Source organism: Serinus canaria, chromosome 2 (assembly GCF_022539315.1).
Source record: "Serinus canaria isolate serCan28SL12 chromosome 2, serCan2020, whole genome shotgun sequence".
Classification (NCBI taxonomy): domain Eukaryota; kingdom Metazoa; phylum Chordata; class Aves; order Passeriformes; family Fringillidae; genus Serinus; species Serinus canaria.
Genome location: NC_066315.1, coordinates 24,161,144 through 24,177,120, shown reverse-complemented (window position 1 = coordinate 24,177,120; position 15,977 = coordinate 24,161,144). Strand labels below are relative to the sequence as shown.

The 15,977-nt window shown below is 37.9% G+C and overlaps 1 long non-coding RNA gene across 1 annotated transcript; it reads right to left on the bottom strand.

Moving 5' to 3' along the window:
* Nucleotides 1-796: 796 nt before the first annotated feature.
* LOC127059300 (uncharacterized) lies at nucleotides 797-15,096 on the bottom strand. The gene is made up of 3 exons (XR_007776974.1): nucleotides 14,968-15,096; nucleotides 14,129-14,199; nucleotides 797-1,251 (listed from the first exon to the last, which is right to left on the bottom strand). It is a non-coding gene; the product is annotated as an uncharacterized LOC127059300 (long non-coding RNA).
* Nucleotides 15,097-15,977: the final 881 nt, after the last annotated feature.

Sequence of the window (15,977 nt, the reverse complement as noted above, 5' to 3'; positions counted from 1 at the left end):
TTCATTTATCCATTTTCATTTAAAAATCTGAAAGGGAACACATACACACTTTGGCCCTGATCCTATCAGAACATAATTACATATGTAATACATACATAATTACATCTTTATTCAAAGTACCTTCATGGCTTTAGCCCATGATTAGGTCCTCTTGGAATTTAAATCTTAAAATAAATGAGAAAAAAAGTACCTCCAGTATATTTTTTAAAGGTGAATAGGATTTAGGATAAAAAACTGAATAGGTTTTAGGGTAACAATGCCCCCATTGTTTTCCTAAAAACCAAAATACTTCCCACAAACAGAAAACGGACACTTAGTAAGATAATTTCTTTTCAGGACAGCTGATGAACCTATGACAATTTGGCATGGCACTGATTTAATTCCTATTAAGCCAAAAAGAAAGAGCTTGAGCTCATGATGTTATTTGGCAGAGGTTTCTGCACTAAAGGAACAGCTGCTCTGTCCCTCTGGAGTCCCACTTAAAGAAGTGGCTTCATGTCATTTTAGTCTAGTGAAGAGGGAAAGAGGACTGAAAAAACCAAACAACCCAAACCAAGTCCTTTTATTAACAGGTGAACTTTGTAGCCCTGAAGATCTTTTGTCACAGTATTAAGATCAGCCATTTTATCTGGCTGGGCCCATTTTTAATGGGCCATCAGCCCCATTTGGTAAATGGGACCAAATCAAAATGATGCCACCAAAATGATAAAAATAAAATTTTTTCATCAAAATGCTGACATATTCAGAGGCAAAATACTGGAGTGGATGAGAACAGAAACATCAGGGGTTAACAATATATAGGGAGGCACCTGTGTCCTTCACAGAGTTTAGGCAGTGTTAGAGCAATGAAACAAATTCCACACAAGCAGAGGCAATTGACCTGCTGTGTCAATGTATTCTTTAGACCTGCAGTCCCTGGAAAAAAAGCTTCTTCCCCAAAGCACTGGATTCAGCTGCTGCTTGCTGCTTCAGGGAATTCTAGCTGCCTATTTAATTTTTATCAATCAACAATTAATTAGCAGTTTCTTACAGAAAACATCTGATAAACAAACATAAAATAAACTCATACAAAATTCCCTAATGATGGCCTCCTCTTCTAAACACACTTGAAAAGAAAAGCTAGTATAAGATCTTTTAAAAAAAGGAAACCAAAAAAACACTCTTTAATTTCAAGTGATTTATCCAGCGTGGAAGATGGATGGTCTTTGCATGTGTGCCAGTTGTTGGTTTATTCTTTGCAAATACAAGGACCTGCAAAAAGACAAAGAGAGCATTAGAACTGACCCTCCTTTGCACAGATTTGTAAAAACTCTTCCAAAACTCAGAGCTAGGAGTAGAGCAGAGAAAAACTGGGTAATTTAAGGGAAGACTAAAAGAAACTTTTGTGTGAACTGCTTTAATGGCTACTTGAAAGGTAAAAGTAAAATGTTTAATATTGTTTATTGTTTATTGTTTAATATTATTTATTATTTATTAATTGTGTCTCATTCAATTTCACCTCTGAGTCTTGCCAGAGTTGTAGCAGAAATTAAGTTCTTTAAGATATAAGGAAAGCAGTACTACTGTTTTCTTCTCTATCTTGTTCTCATACATGGCAAGTAACCCACAAAATGTTCTCACCTTGCCACAGAACACATCAGCAATAACAAACATAAAGATTGTGCAAGAAAATAGTGAAGAAAAGCTGTAAGTTTTATCTCTTCAAAGCAAGATAGGCTGTCCACAACCTCAACTGGATGATCCTTCATTTGTGATGCAGTGATAAAGCTGTAGGATGCCAAATTTGCTGGAAAGTTAAAAAAGAAATGTAGGGATCAAGTATGGTATTCTATAATAAAAAAATGGGACCAATAAGGCAAGGGGTAAGTAAGAACTGTGAGCAGTTCTCATCATTCTATTTTCTGAGCAAACATGGAGTTTTGGACAACTCATTCTCCCTGTTGAATTCTTCTTTTTCAAGGAGACAGGTGATCTAATTCAATCATACATTTGTTGTTGTTGCCCAGCTGGAGTGAGAGCTGGAGGACAGCTCCAGCTCTATATTCAGAAGAGGCAGGCTGGACTGCCACACTAGTGGCTTTGAGGTTAGATTTTGGAAAGCCTTTCAGAGGATGCTTTTTTCTATCATACATGAGCATCATCCTGCAGGCTTTGTTTGCACAGAGCAGCCATGGCCCTTGTGGGTGCAAACAAGTCTCTGTTGACACTAATGTGTGCTCGTGGCCTTGTGCAGACCCAGCAGTTTCTTGGTGATGTGAGCTTATTCATTTCTCCAGACAACAGACTCTGAAGCTTAGCACTCTGAGGAGATTTTCACCCCGTTCTCAGTATGCACTTTTCCCCTCTTTGGCCAGCTGTTTTTCATTGCCTCTTCCTTCATCTGGACTTACAGTCATGCACAGGAAAAGGGACTTCTAGAACATCCCTTTCTAGTACTGTGTGCTTGCTAGAGCTGGCTTTAGCCATCCCCAGGATTTGCTTCTCTATAAAGACAGAAGTACAACATCTGCAGGACTCAGGGGGGATGCCTGGGGACAGCCTGGTGTGCTGCAGGTGTGCTCTGGCCCAGGTGGGAGCAAAGCCCAGCAAAGAACCAGGCTGCTGCTGAAGGGAGAGAAAGCTCCTGGTAATCACAACCACTATCACACAAAGTGAGAGGAGAGCAGGATCCTGCCACCCCTAGAGGAACATGGCATCTCTTATGTACTTGTTGATGTTGCTGCAGTGCTCCTTTTACTGAAAGCTGGGTGTCCCAGCCTGACATAGTGCTGGCCCAAAGCTGGAAGACCTGACCAAATCCACAACAATCAGAAATCTCATGCAGCTAAGCCTCTGGGCTTTATATCATGAATTCTAACTCAGCTACTGCCTTTTGGACTGTCACGTATGCCTGCATGTTTTATCAGCTCAGCCCAGTGTTACTGAATTTGTCCCTTTTGGAAGGAAAGGTTGTTGAAAGGCAGCACAGCTGTTAGAGCTCTGGAGGATCTGGCCATGCCAATAGCAAGAGGGGGGTTTCAGAATAGGAGCTTTAAAATTCTCCTGCCACAGCAGAGTGAGGAATGATTTGATTTGCTCTGGTGGATGATCAGGCTGTACATACAAATTCATTATCTGCATTCCAGGTGTCTGGGGAGATTAGTAATTCACTCGAGTGTGTCTCTGGTGGCTGAAGAGTACATCTGAATTCCTTGCTATGTCTCCTGACTTCACAGTCAGGAACAGAATTAGAAATATTAAGTACAACCTTCCGAATGATAGTGGCAGGAATTTATCAGTCCTGGCTTTCATGGTGTGATGTTGAAACCTTAAAACACACAAGTATAATGTTCTGGTGTCTGGAACAAGGTAGAAGGGGAATTTAAGGCGTGTGAAAAATAGATTGTCTGTTACATGGTTTTCTGGGGTCCCAGGATGAGGGAAGAGACGAGACAGTTGACTCCATGCATCAGAAGGCTTGATTTATTATTATATGATATATAAGATATAAAAACTATACTAAAAGAATAAAGCTAGAGATTTCACTACCAAGGCTATCCTAAGAATAGAAAAGAATGTGTAAATGAAAAGTCTTCTCAGCCCGAAACACTGGACAAGTGCCCCGTGATAGGTTCTCAACTGGAAACAGTCCGACGGGGCCAATCAGAGATTTTCCCGTGGCATTCCACAGCAGCAGATAAGAATTGTTTACAGTTTGCTCCTGAGGCTTCTCAGCTCTCAGGAGAGGAAAATTCCTAAGTAAAGGATTTTTCATAAACTATGTCGGTGACAATTGTCATCCCAGACAGACGTCATGCAATTAGAAAATTAACTCCTTGGATAGCTCCCTGACTAAGGCTCTCCAGTTTCCTACACCTATTCTCCAAAATGTCCCCAGTCATACCACTTTGCAGCCTACCCCTAAGCACAGTTAATGCCTAAGTTTCCTGTGGGATCAGATCTAGATCAGATCCAGATTGCACCTCACATGCAGCCATCAGATCAGGCTGCCCTGAATCTGTAGTAATGTATTTGTTACAGGATTATGTGACTAAGTGGCTACATATCATTTATCTTAAGGGTGTTATGGAGATAAGTTCCTTATAGCAGTTTATAAAAGAACTGCTATATTTTATTTTTGATGTAGGTCTCTTTCTTCTTTCTTCCTAATTTTTAATTTCCCAAATCCAGTCCCCACTTGCATGTTCTCATGCTGGCCCAGTGCACCTTATGCTCTGCACTACTGGTGACCCCAGTGGAAAGGGAAGGACTACCTATAGAGGACAGCCTGCTGACCAACACACTGCCCTGCAGGGTAAAAATGCTGGGTCTGAACGCTCTCATGATGAAGTAAAATTGAACCTTTACCATCCATAGAGTGGTTGGATATTGTACAGCAGAGGAAGCAGTGGTGTAAATCTTGTAAGGTGCTTAATTTTTATGATCATCCTATTCAATGGGGGATGGATGCTCTGCTCATATCCTGAGGCATCTGTATTTTCTTGTATTTTGCACAGTGTTTTTTCCAGGACTTTTTATTTAATCTGCATCCTTCAATGAATCTTGCTTTTGGTTTTTTTGTGTTTCTCTGCAAAAAACAACCCCAGCCATTAAATGCACTACATGAAAAGGTGGATAAATATCACAATTTGAAAAGGTCGCCCTGTTGGTAAAGTTGCACTCTATGAACACAAAATGCCTGAACACAAAGTGATCTTCATTGACTTTCTAGTAATGAGAAGTACAATTTACTTGGGGCTTTTGATACCAGTAGCTCTCAAAACTGTATAGCAACAGTTCTGAGAACAGTGACCTCCTCTGTCAACTGAGGATGAGCATTTCTCCTCAGAGCTGATATTGGTGTCAAAATACATAAATCCTTTCCAGAATCAAGCTTTAATTCTACAACAATTACATCAGAAAGACAACACAGTCAAAAACTACCTCATAGAGGAATCCCTGGTGGCAGCTATATTGATAATTTCTCTTGGATTTGGAAAACCTTCATGCAATAAGATGAGATTGTAAACAAAAAAAAAAACTAGCTCACTTACAAGTTTCTCTCACTTTCTTGTCTAAGCAAATGCTTCTGGCATGCCTGGAACCTTTGATTATACCTGGTAATTACACAAAGTTCTTAAAAAATTGATAGTTCTAATTAGAATTTCAGCTTACCAATTAAGAAGCAGCTCGCCAGTTAAGAAGCCCTTGAATCAGATACTTTCCTTCCAAGCTTCAGGCTTAGCATCCAAAGCAGTGACCATGCTACTGTCACCACTTTGGTTATAGAGCTTAACTTGGATCACAGTTCTCTCCCCTCAGGACCCTGCCCTGCTAAAAGTTCTGTGTGAACTGATGCTTCAATCTCTACAGAGTCTTGATGAAGTCATGACAGTGGGTGAGAATGAGAGATGACCAAGCTTCCTCATTTTGATATTTTATTAATACAATTGTTGTTGGATGAATAGAAATGAATTTTAATAGCCAACAGTGATTATTAATGAATAGGGGAATAATTTTTTTTTCAACTAGGGCTAATAAACATTTTCAGACTCTTTTTTTTTAGCAAAAAGGAAAAAAAACAATGTATAAGGATGGTTTTTCCACTTCAAAATGTTCCCAAAGGTACATAGAAATATTAACATTTAAAAGAGTGACTTCCTTTTGTTTTGGTTCCCTTGTAAGCAAACCCTCAAATCCATACTAACAAAACTGGTTGTTTTAAAAAATCTCTTTGAAAAATAAGATATTATCAATAATCTATTCTCTACAATTGAATATCTTAATATCTGTACACATTTAACATGTTTTACTTCTCTTTTCCTAATTTAAATAGAAGCAATCAAAAAACTTCCAAAGGTTCTTAGCTTCACTGTATTTTAGGCTGAACAGTGCCCACTCATTTTTAACTTTTTCCCATTTATGTGTGTGAATCTCAGTTACAATTTCATTTCCTTATGGGAAAATCATTTTCTTATCCATATTTTTTCTATGACTTTATGAAAATGAGTATTCTTCTTCCCCAATTCCAATTGTGAAAGTAGCAGAAGAAATACATATTGTGCACTGCTCCCTTGGAAGTCTAGATTTGTCTTTCCTTTCACTGAGGACATGTTTTAGACTTCTTATGGTTTTTAGGAAAGCCAGTGCATCATCTTGTTTAATGGGCAGTTTTCATAGAGTTCTTTTTCATTCTCATGCCACTATTTCTGACTGATATGACTGTACACATCTTCTGCTGCTCAGACCCCCTGAGAAGATCTTTGTATTGATGTATTTTATAACCCTATTATATTATATTAGCCCCAGGCATTTGATGTAATTAAAGGCAAAGTCTGCTGTTGGAGCAGCTCTTTCAGGGGGCAGTGACTGTGAGTAGCTTGGCAAAGATGCTGCTGCACCTTTATCAGGTTCTAAACACTCACAGCCACAGAAATCACACCTCTCCTACTGCGGCAAAGCAAGGCAACATGTAAAGAAAAACTTATAAAGGGGGTTGTGAAGGTTAAACCAGCAAGAAATTAGTTTATGTTTTCAAAAAGAATGGAGCAGGATAAGGATAAAGGGAAATTTGAACATGAAAGTGACCAATGGAACAAACTCCCGTATAAAGAAGAAATGAGCACCTAAAGGGACCTATAAGTGAGCACTCATTCATTCCATACCATGAGATATTTGGACTCTGACATCCCTCAACCATCTGAAGTCTTCTTTCCAAAAGATTTCTTGTAATCAAACCCTGGTCTGGAGGATGAAAAGGCTTTGAAGGTGGATAATGATAATGAAAAACAAAAAGCTATTTACAGTAATGTAGAGCAATAACCTATTAACTGTCTTGTTATTTTTTGTTGTGTGGGTTTTTTTGTTTGGTCTGTAATATTTCCACCCTTACCCCCCACCCCAAGGACCTATAGTTTGTCCATGAAAGACATCCTCAAGATACAGATAAACAGATGCAAAAACTGTTGCTGGTATGATGTCAAGAAATTTATACAACCCTAAAAGCTCTGACACTTCTTAAGTTTTTTGGTTTTTTTTTAATTAAAACTAGTAATAAATTAGGCATTTTCCCCCTCGAAATTTTGTCCAAAATGTGAAATCCAGTTTTATGGCTTTGACTCCATTAACTCTGCATGAGCTGCTCAGTGTTCTCCTCATCTGAATGGAGATCAAGAAGGTGCAAATAGCTGCATGTGATGGAGAATTGTATTTAAAAAACAGATTAGCCCTCAAAAAGCCTTTTAATAGCCTGTATCAAGAAAAGTGAATAATTTCTTCTGAATGAGCCCTCTGTGCTAGTTAACGAAAATTTTCATTAATGGGTTTTTGCAGAAACAACAGCTTTGTATCTGTAACATGAATTTTTCACTTGGAGTTCTCTTTATGAGGTGCACAAAGCATACCTAGTTTGTACACTGGCTTAGCTGTGCAGAATTTAGGCATTAATATTTAAAAACTGATCCTGTATCCTGCTCAAGCCAGGAAATGGATTTTATATATTTATCTCTATGCTGCTGAAAAGGCTCTATTTGTTATAGCTGAGGAAAGACTCCTTCTGTCAGTAACTCTGTAAGGGCCAGCTACAATAAATTGCTGCCAGCAGGCTTCAGTGTAAGGCCCAAATTGAGCATCCAATGATTGTTGTGATTTGGATGAGTTTCTGACATGTAGGATACAATAAATTGACTGGAGGCTTTCAACCACAGTACTTGTCAAAGTATTCTGTTTACTTTTCTGCCAGTTTTACAGCTAACAACCCATTTAATTACCCGACTTAAAAAAAAAAAAAAAAAAGGGAAAAAGAAAAGCTATTTATTTCCTTTGCATACATTTGAATGGAGCAGGGACTTTTCTTGCTTTGGTCCATGACTTTCTCTGTGGAGGAAAAAAATAATTTCCCAGTAATTTCCTAGAACCTGATTATCATTTGGTGGTCAGAGACTCTCAGCACCCTAATCATGAAGTATCATTAAGAGATGATTGTCAGCTTCTTTGATAAATGGCAGCAATTTATACGGTAAATCTGTAAAATGCCTTTGGTTGCCAAATCTAATAAAAGCTCAAAAGGAAAATTTTTTTGCTTCTAGCTGTAGGCAGCCAGCCATAAACATGTAAGATGAAGAAGAAACAAAAATGTTTTATTCTTTTCCAGTGAGCTCAATCTCAACCTCATCCTTGATAAACAAATCTTTACTTAGAAATATAACTTTTTGCCTTTCAAGTGGATAGAACGGAAGGTCAACCAATCACTGAGTTTTACTTAAAGTCATAGAACATATAATTTTTTTTTTGTTATTTATCTTCCATATATTCAATCAAATTCTATGCACTGGATATGAATGTCATAACTGAAATAAAGCAAGCAATATGTACAATAAAAATTCAGTGTTTGAAGTTCAAGGATCTCAAAAAGACAATGGAACTAATATTAGGTAAATTCTGCTAATAAAAATATGTAGTGATTTGTTAAATAATTTGGAATGGAGACACACTTACATGCTCCTAGATGTTTACTAATCCCATTGTTTATTACATAACCCATAGATATGGTTATATAGTGTAATGTGTCAAAATGCATGGATGGGAAATCCCAAACTGAGCTCCCTGACAACAGATGCTACACTGACAAGAACATGAGTGACACTTGGAAAAGAGCTTTCAGCTCAGAGGAAGGCATACAGACTTTCAGATGCTGAAGCTGGCACCAAAAGTCTTTAGAGCTTGTCCTTGCTTGTAACTTTGTGCCCGGATTATGATCTTGCTCAGGATCTTCTTTAATTCACATAGAGATGAAATAGATTACAATGCAGATGGTGGCATCAGAGAAACTGCTAAAGCTGAATTAAGCCCTTGCAATAAAGTTTTCTACAGTATCTCTGGAAATATGTCACAGTTTAAGCCTAGCTGAAAATTAAGCACCACACAGCAGCTCCCTCAACCCTCCTCTCCCCAACCAACCTGATGGAACTAGGGGGGAGAATCAAAATAAAACATGTAGGTTGAGATAAAAACATTTTAATAGGGAAAGAAAAAGCTACACACATGAGCAAAGAAAAACAAGGAATTAATTCAGTTCTTCCCATGGGCAGGCAGGTGTTCTGCCATGCCCAGGGGAGTAGGGCCCCATCACATGTAATGGTGACTTGTGATGACAAACACTGTCACTCCAAAGGTCCCCCAAGTTCACCCTTCTTCCCCCCACTTTGTATACACTGCATGATGTCCCATGGTCTGGAATATCCCTTTGGTCATCTGGGGTCACCTGTCCTGGCTGTGCCTCCTCCCAGACTCCCATTCACCCTCGGTGCCCTTCCAACAGGGCAGAACAAAAACCAGGAAAAGCCTTGGCCCTGTATAAACTCTGCTCAGCAATGACAAAAATCATCTCTGTTTTATCATCATGTGTCCAGCAAAAATCTAAAACACAGCCCCATGCCAGCCACCATGAAGAAAGTAACTCTACCCCAGCCAAACCCAACATAAAATGGTAAGCAGAGGTTTGATGTCTTGTCAAAATGGAGCAATTCTCTCCATCCAGCTGGGGAGTAAGATTCATCCTACAAAAAATATTATCTGAACCAATTAACTGTAAGAAAAGCATCTGACTCACTAGATGAAATCAGTCTCTGATCAGCTATTTACAGCTTGCAAGCAGAAGCTGGCAGACATGCTTATCTGTAATTGCTTTTTTATTGAATTTCCATATTGACTGTAATCCATATATACATCCCCCTAACTCATTGAAGTGAAGGCTTAGACTTCATGACTTACTTTAGCAACAGTGTAATCAGGAAGTGACAGAGAAGAAAACACAAGAGCACAACAAACTGGAACAAAAAAAAAGACAATGAACATTCAAATACTTCTTCTCACAAGCAAAATTATATAGGATTGCCTTACGGACTGAGTGTAACTCACAGACACTCTCCAATTACAATGGGAAGCTTCAGTTAACTTGCATTTTTTCCCTCTGCCATAGAAGTATGAGACTGGAACACCTGCTGAGCTATCCAACCCGTCAACATGACATACTCCCTTATTATACAAAAGAGGAATGCTATTTGAAAACTCCTCCAGCCCAGTCTATCACTAAGCACTCAAACCAGAACCCAGGCTCCATCATGCTAAAATAAAACTACAGCACAGAAAACCAATATAAATCACAGCATTCTATTCTGCATTGCACAAATATCCTCTTTGATTCAAAGGCATATAAGTATTCCTGCCTCTCTTAATTAGTATAAAGACTTATTGCAGAATAGAAACTTGAGACAGAAAGGAAAATAGGCAGGAAATAAAAAGACCATTCATAAATATACAGTTCAGTAATTTCCAGAATGTATTAGTATTTTCATTATTTTTCTGCTCCAATCCTCCATGAATCTCTAGATTATTTCTTTCAACACAGATGGCTATAAAAAATTCAGTCAGCATGGTAGGGCATAACCTTTACTCCCTGTTTTTTTTTTGTTTTCCATGGCTTCCCTTGACACATAGGGACCAACCATGGAATACTGTTAAGGCAGCTATGGGTATAAAATGCACAGTCCTGCTTTAAAAATAAGAAGTTCAGGCATCCCACATTGTAACAGCTCATTTCCCTCTGCCAGTTTGAATTAGTTTATTGTGTCATGGGTCAGAACTAGACCCATGACATAATAAACTGTAGATGGCTACATTTCTGCCATACCTTTTTCCTCCTACAGGAGTTCTTCACAAGATCTTCTTGCCAAGAGAGACACCTGTGAGGCTGACAGCACCATTGCATTGCAGTTTGGAGGGGCTACTGCAACATACCTTACCCTAATAATTTCGGTGATCCTACATTTATTTTTCATGTCGCTCAATTTCTTTTAGCTTTGCAAATTATAGTAGTGATTACACACAGGTACTCTGTCATCAACATTTTTTAAGTTGATATTTTAAAAAAGTCATAGTTTTTCTGTGGAAGATGCCAGTTGTGCTAGAATAAAGGGAGGAATAGTGTAGCAGTGAATGCTATATCTTTTAATACAGCCTGCCCTTTCAGGATATATATGCACATAATAAATTTATAAACATATATAATTGCACATGTGCAACTGCATGCCTGTTCCTTTTAAAACTGGTCTGTAGTTTGAGAATAAAGTGCTCAAGAAGTGAATTATGTGGGTACTTAGTCCTTTGCTATGGAATTTGGGATTTAAAATGGTTTTGAAAATCCAGGGGGAAATGTGAACAAAATCCATCCCAACCTGACCTTGAGCAAAAAACTTCTCTTACAGATAGTAAAACAGGTACAAATGCATCCAGAGTCAAAGAATCTAATCTAATGCTAAATCTAATTCAATATAGAGAGTATTTGTGGTGGTGTCTTGCTTATCTAATTTTTGTTTCTTGCTCTATTTCCTAAATGGTAACAATCTCTTTTAAAACTTACAGGAGCAGGATGGAGCAGCATGGGCCAGCTGCTCTGTTATATCAGACCCTGTTTTAGAGCATTTTTAACAGCTCATATAATGTTTCTCACAGAAATTGCCACTGCTGCTCTAAGACCTACTTGATGTTTCACAGAATATCTTGATTATACAAGTTTAGTCTAAGCACACTTATGTTTGTGGGTCTGATCTCCATGTGTCTAATCACAGTCTATACTCCTTGCATTCTTGATTGGCAATCAACTTCGTTAAAGCAAAATTTGAGAAATTACAGGAAGTCTAGTTGTTGGATCAAGGAGAAGAGATACAAATCCACTGTGAATACCTGATGAATGGAAGAGGTTGTGGGACAAGACAGATGTGAATAAATAATTCACCCTCCACAGGGAGTAATGAAGAGGAAAGTAATTCTGAAGCCCAAAACAAGATCAAGAAACAGAAAGGAGAATATTTTTGAAGACATCAATGTGGAAGTTAAAATATCCGTGGTTCATTATATTTGGAGCATAATGTTCTTTGAAAGGTAGAACAAAAACTTTGGTTAAAATGTCTAATTACTGCAGAATATTTAAGTCAGAAGCCTTACATTAGTCTGTAGCAGACAGCCCTTAACAGAGCTCATCTCATGTCTGAGCAGCAATAATCCTGGTAGATAATAATAACAATGCTGTACATAATAGCAATCTAAGGGCAAGTAATGCTGCACTCAAGAGTGGCTAAGAGCCAATGAATGTCTCTTTTTGAAGACTGCAAACACTCTGGCAAATAAAATGTCAATGTTTTATTAAGATCAACATGCTCCTATTAGGATCAAGTTAAGCTATGATGAAAAATACCAATTTTGAAAGGGTCCCACAGCCTTGCCATAAAACATGCATTTCATTTTAACAGCTGGAGGAAAAGAAAATCAAATTACTCATCACCCCACTGAAAGACAGGCAGCAAATTCATCCAAATTGAAACCAACCCAAGTATGTCTGTGACTTTTAAAACGAGCACACATTGCTCCAAAAGCACTGTAGGTGGATTGATGATGCAGGCAGACAACATCAGTCCACCCTGCAGTCCCCCAAGTCCAGCTTCCCCTCAGCAGCAGGACATAAACCTGAAAGAGGGAATTCTGAGCTTCCAGAGTATTAAGAGGCTTTCAGTTCTTGTATATCAGTACCAGCTTGCAGCATCTGAAGACTACTTCCATAGAAATGCAATCTAAAGCTGAAAAAGAGACACTGTGGCATCCTGCTCCAGCTGGTTTGCATGGAATTTCCCTGTGACAATGTCAGTGCTCACCACGGATCTTAGATTTGTTGGGAGAGCAAATCTGAACCAAACCATACAGAATCTTTACATAGTTGTCTTTAAAAAATGCATTACAAAGTGCCATTTTTCTGTGTATATCAGCCAGTGAGTCACAGGCTTTATTTTCACCTCATTTTATTGATTTTTCCGAAGATAGACCAGAGAAAATTGATATAATGTGAAAATTGCTCCACTGTATCTTTTCTATTAAAACAAAGCAAATACCTCTGAGATACAAAATCCATTGAAAATAAATAAACAAACAGGTAAGGAACAAACTGGTAATAAAAAAGTTTTTCTTAGTTAATGTGTACATGAATTTGTGAATCAACAAAATAAAATAACAAAGTCCGCTGACCCTTGAAATAAAATACTTCCTCCTCTGCAATAAATGCTCAGGTATTTGCACATCATTAAATGAGTAGTTTAGAAAACTGCAAAAAGAACAGGCAGGAAGAAAAATGCAGTCCGGATACAGCTCTACCTCAGCAGCGGAATACCACACAGTCCACTTTCAGATAAAACTGCATAATATTTTACTTTAGATAATGTATCAGAAAATCATAAAATTGTAGAATGTTTGGGGTTTAAAGGGACCTTAAAGATCATCTAGTTCTAACCCCCCTGACATAAGCAGAGACACCTACAACTACACCGAGTTTCCCAAAGTCCTATCCAGCCTGGACTTGAACATTTGCAGAGATGGGGTATCCACTACTTTTCTGGGCAACCTCTCCCAGTGCCTCACCACTGGAAGAAGGAATATCCAACACAGTAATTGTTATCTGAAGACGTGGTAGCAAAAAAAGCTGCTAAGCAAAAAGAATCAAATCCCTGTTTGAACCAGTTTACTGTTAAAAATCTTTTTAATTTCTCTAATTTGAGATTATTTCCTTTATGAACAATGTCACTGTTTGCATTAGGGAGTAAGATGTGTCCCTTCATTGACAAATGTTTGTCAAAGGAATAAGCAGAGCACAGTAGCCCTGAAAAATTGTGTTCTTTGTAATTTAAACAGAAGCTTGAAAGATCAATCTTTTTTTTCCATTGTATTTGATGAGACTGTTCAGATTTACAGCTCTTTGATGGTCTGACCCTCAGAGCCAAAAGTAAATAGTTGAATATTAAATAATGGAAGAATGCAAGTAAATATTATGGTGTCTTGCAACACAGTCCCATCCCTTTCAATGATAAAATCTATGGATAAAATGTGACCAGATCTGCAGAAACAGAACCTGCATGGTCCTTAGATCAGTGCCATCAAACCTGCAGGTTAGTAGGGTCAGTTGGGAGCAGGATGCTTGCACAAGAAAGAAGGAGAGAATTGGCACACCATAACAGCCTGTTACAAATGGAAGCTGAAAATGTTTATTTAAAATTAATGTAGCATAAGAAGAAAGACATTTCGAATACTTGCCTTTTTGTTGGCTCACCTGCTTTTTCCTTCATCAAACTGGTCACACAATAACACGAGCAGCATGATGCCATCACATCACTTGGCTTTCTAACAAAATGAAATGAACAGAAGATAAATTGGACATAAACAAAAATATTTTGGTGGTTTCTTTCAAAATAAAGTGAGAAAGCCCTTATTTGAGGAGTGGCATCTGTAACTAGTATTTTAATGAGATTTTACCTGCCAGGGTAATGTTGTCGGAAAAGTCAAAGTTAATTGAAAACAAATACCCTACAAAGTTGTTCCAAAGGCAAAAAGTCATTATTCCAGTGCTCCTTCTAACAGTGGTGAGCTGCTTCCTGGCCTGTGCTGTGAGTGGAAATCCATACTAGAAGCTGCAGACTAGTTTGCTTACTTGGAAAATGACATTTGAATTAGTACACTGGATAAGTGGCAACATGCATGGATTGATGTGTATGATAAGGCAGATTCTCAGTGTTTATGATTAGAGATTCAAGTGGGAGTAAGGCAGCTTTTGTAAACTGTATTTTATATTAGACTAAATAATACTGTTGGAAAAAGGAGAATGCTTTTCCATGTTTAAAGAAAATCACATAATATATGATCCAAGAAACACTTTTTGAACAAAACACAAATTGGTCTGAGTTGATGGGATGATGTTAATCAAATTAAAGCAGCTTGAGAGAGAAGGATACCTCGTATTTGGGGACATGGAGTAGGTATACTTTGCATCTCATAAAAAAGGCCCTTATGCATAATTCTATTATGATACTTTTTATTAAAGTATATCATAACAATATTTACTCTATCCTAAGAGAATAAACCCATTGAAAAAAAAGATATGATCTCACTTACCTGAAATCTGTGAAGTCAGCTTTAATCCAACATATAAATAAAGTGAGATTCCCGTCCTCATCCAACATTTTAATTTTGGGGCAAAATGAACAAACTAGTGGTATAAATGTAATTAGAGGGTAGAGTTTCATTGAGTTGTATGAAAGCAGAACTCTCAACTACTAACAGTGTTACTTCCTCTTTTTTTTTTTTTTTAAACTTTAATGAATTCTGAAAACAATTGCAAAACAGAATTACTTCATGTATCATTTCTGCTGCAGGAAAATGAGGGTTGCATAAACTTGTGACAGATTAGATAAATCTATATTGCAAAAGCTGTTCTGCAAGTTATCAAACCCCTTTCTGATCTGCTCTGTGTATTTCATAAATTTGGCTGGACGGGAACTCTTTCCAATCCTTTTAAAATGTATCCTACTCCATACATTTCCGACTACCCAGAGGAGAACAACTTGTGATACATTTATTACAAACTATAAATACCTAATATCCTAAATGTTTACAGACTTGTTTGATTCATATAGCTGATTTGATTCTACATTAGGATCCAGACTGGCAGAATTAGTGCCACTAGCTGATTGACTCTCAGATGTCTCAGATTCTCAAAGGTATTTGTGTCAAAGGTATTAGAAAAACTACAGATAAGGATGCCTAGAGAAATCCCAATAAAAACAGTAGTAACCACAATGAAATTTAAGGCAACATTATGCTTACTGTATTTCTCCTTTAAAGGATTTCTCCTTCAAAGCATTTCTCCTTCAGTGTTCCAGGGTTGAAATATCAAAAATATACCACCCATTGTCAACAGGCAGTGGTAGCAACAGATCCCAGCTCCTACTGATTCCATGTCCTGCTCCTCCTGTGCATCTCCACCCACACACATCACTGAAGCTTTTCAGTGTCCTGCCTCACAGGGTGCATCAAATGCTCCACACCTACCGGGCTGAGTAAGTGGCAACACAGTTAGGACTAGTTCAAAGCTAGAGCTACTTAATGGTCTGTTGCTCCTCTTA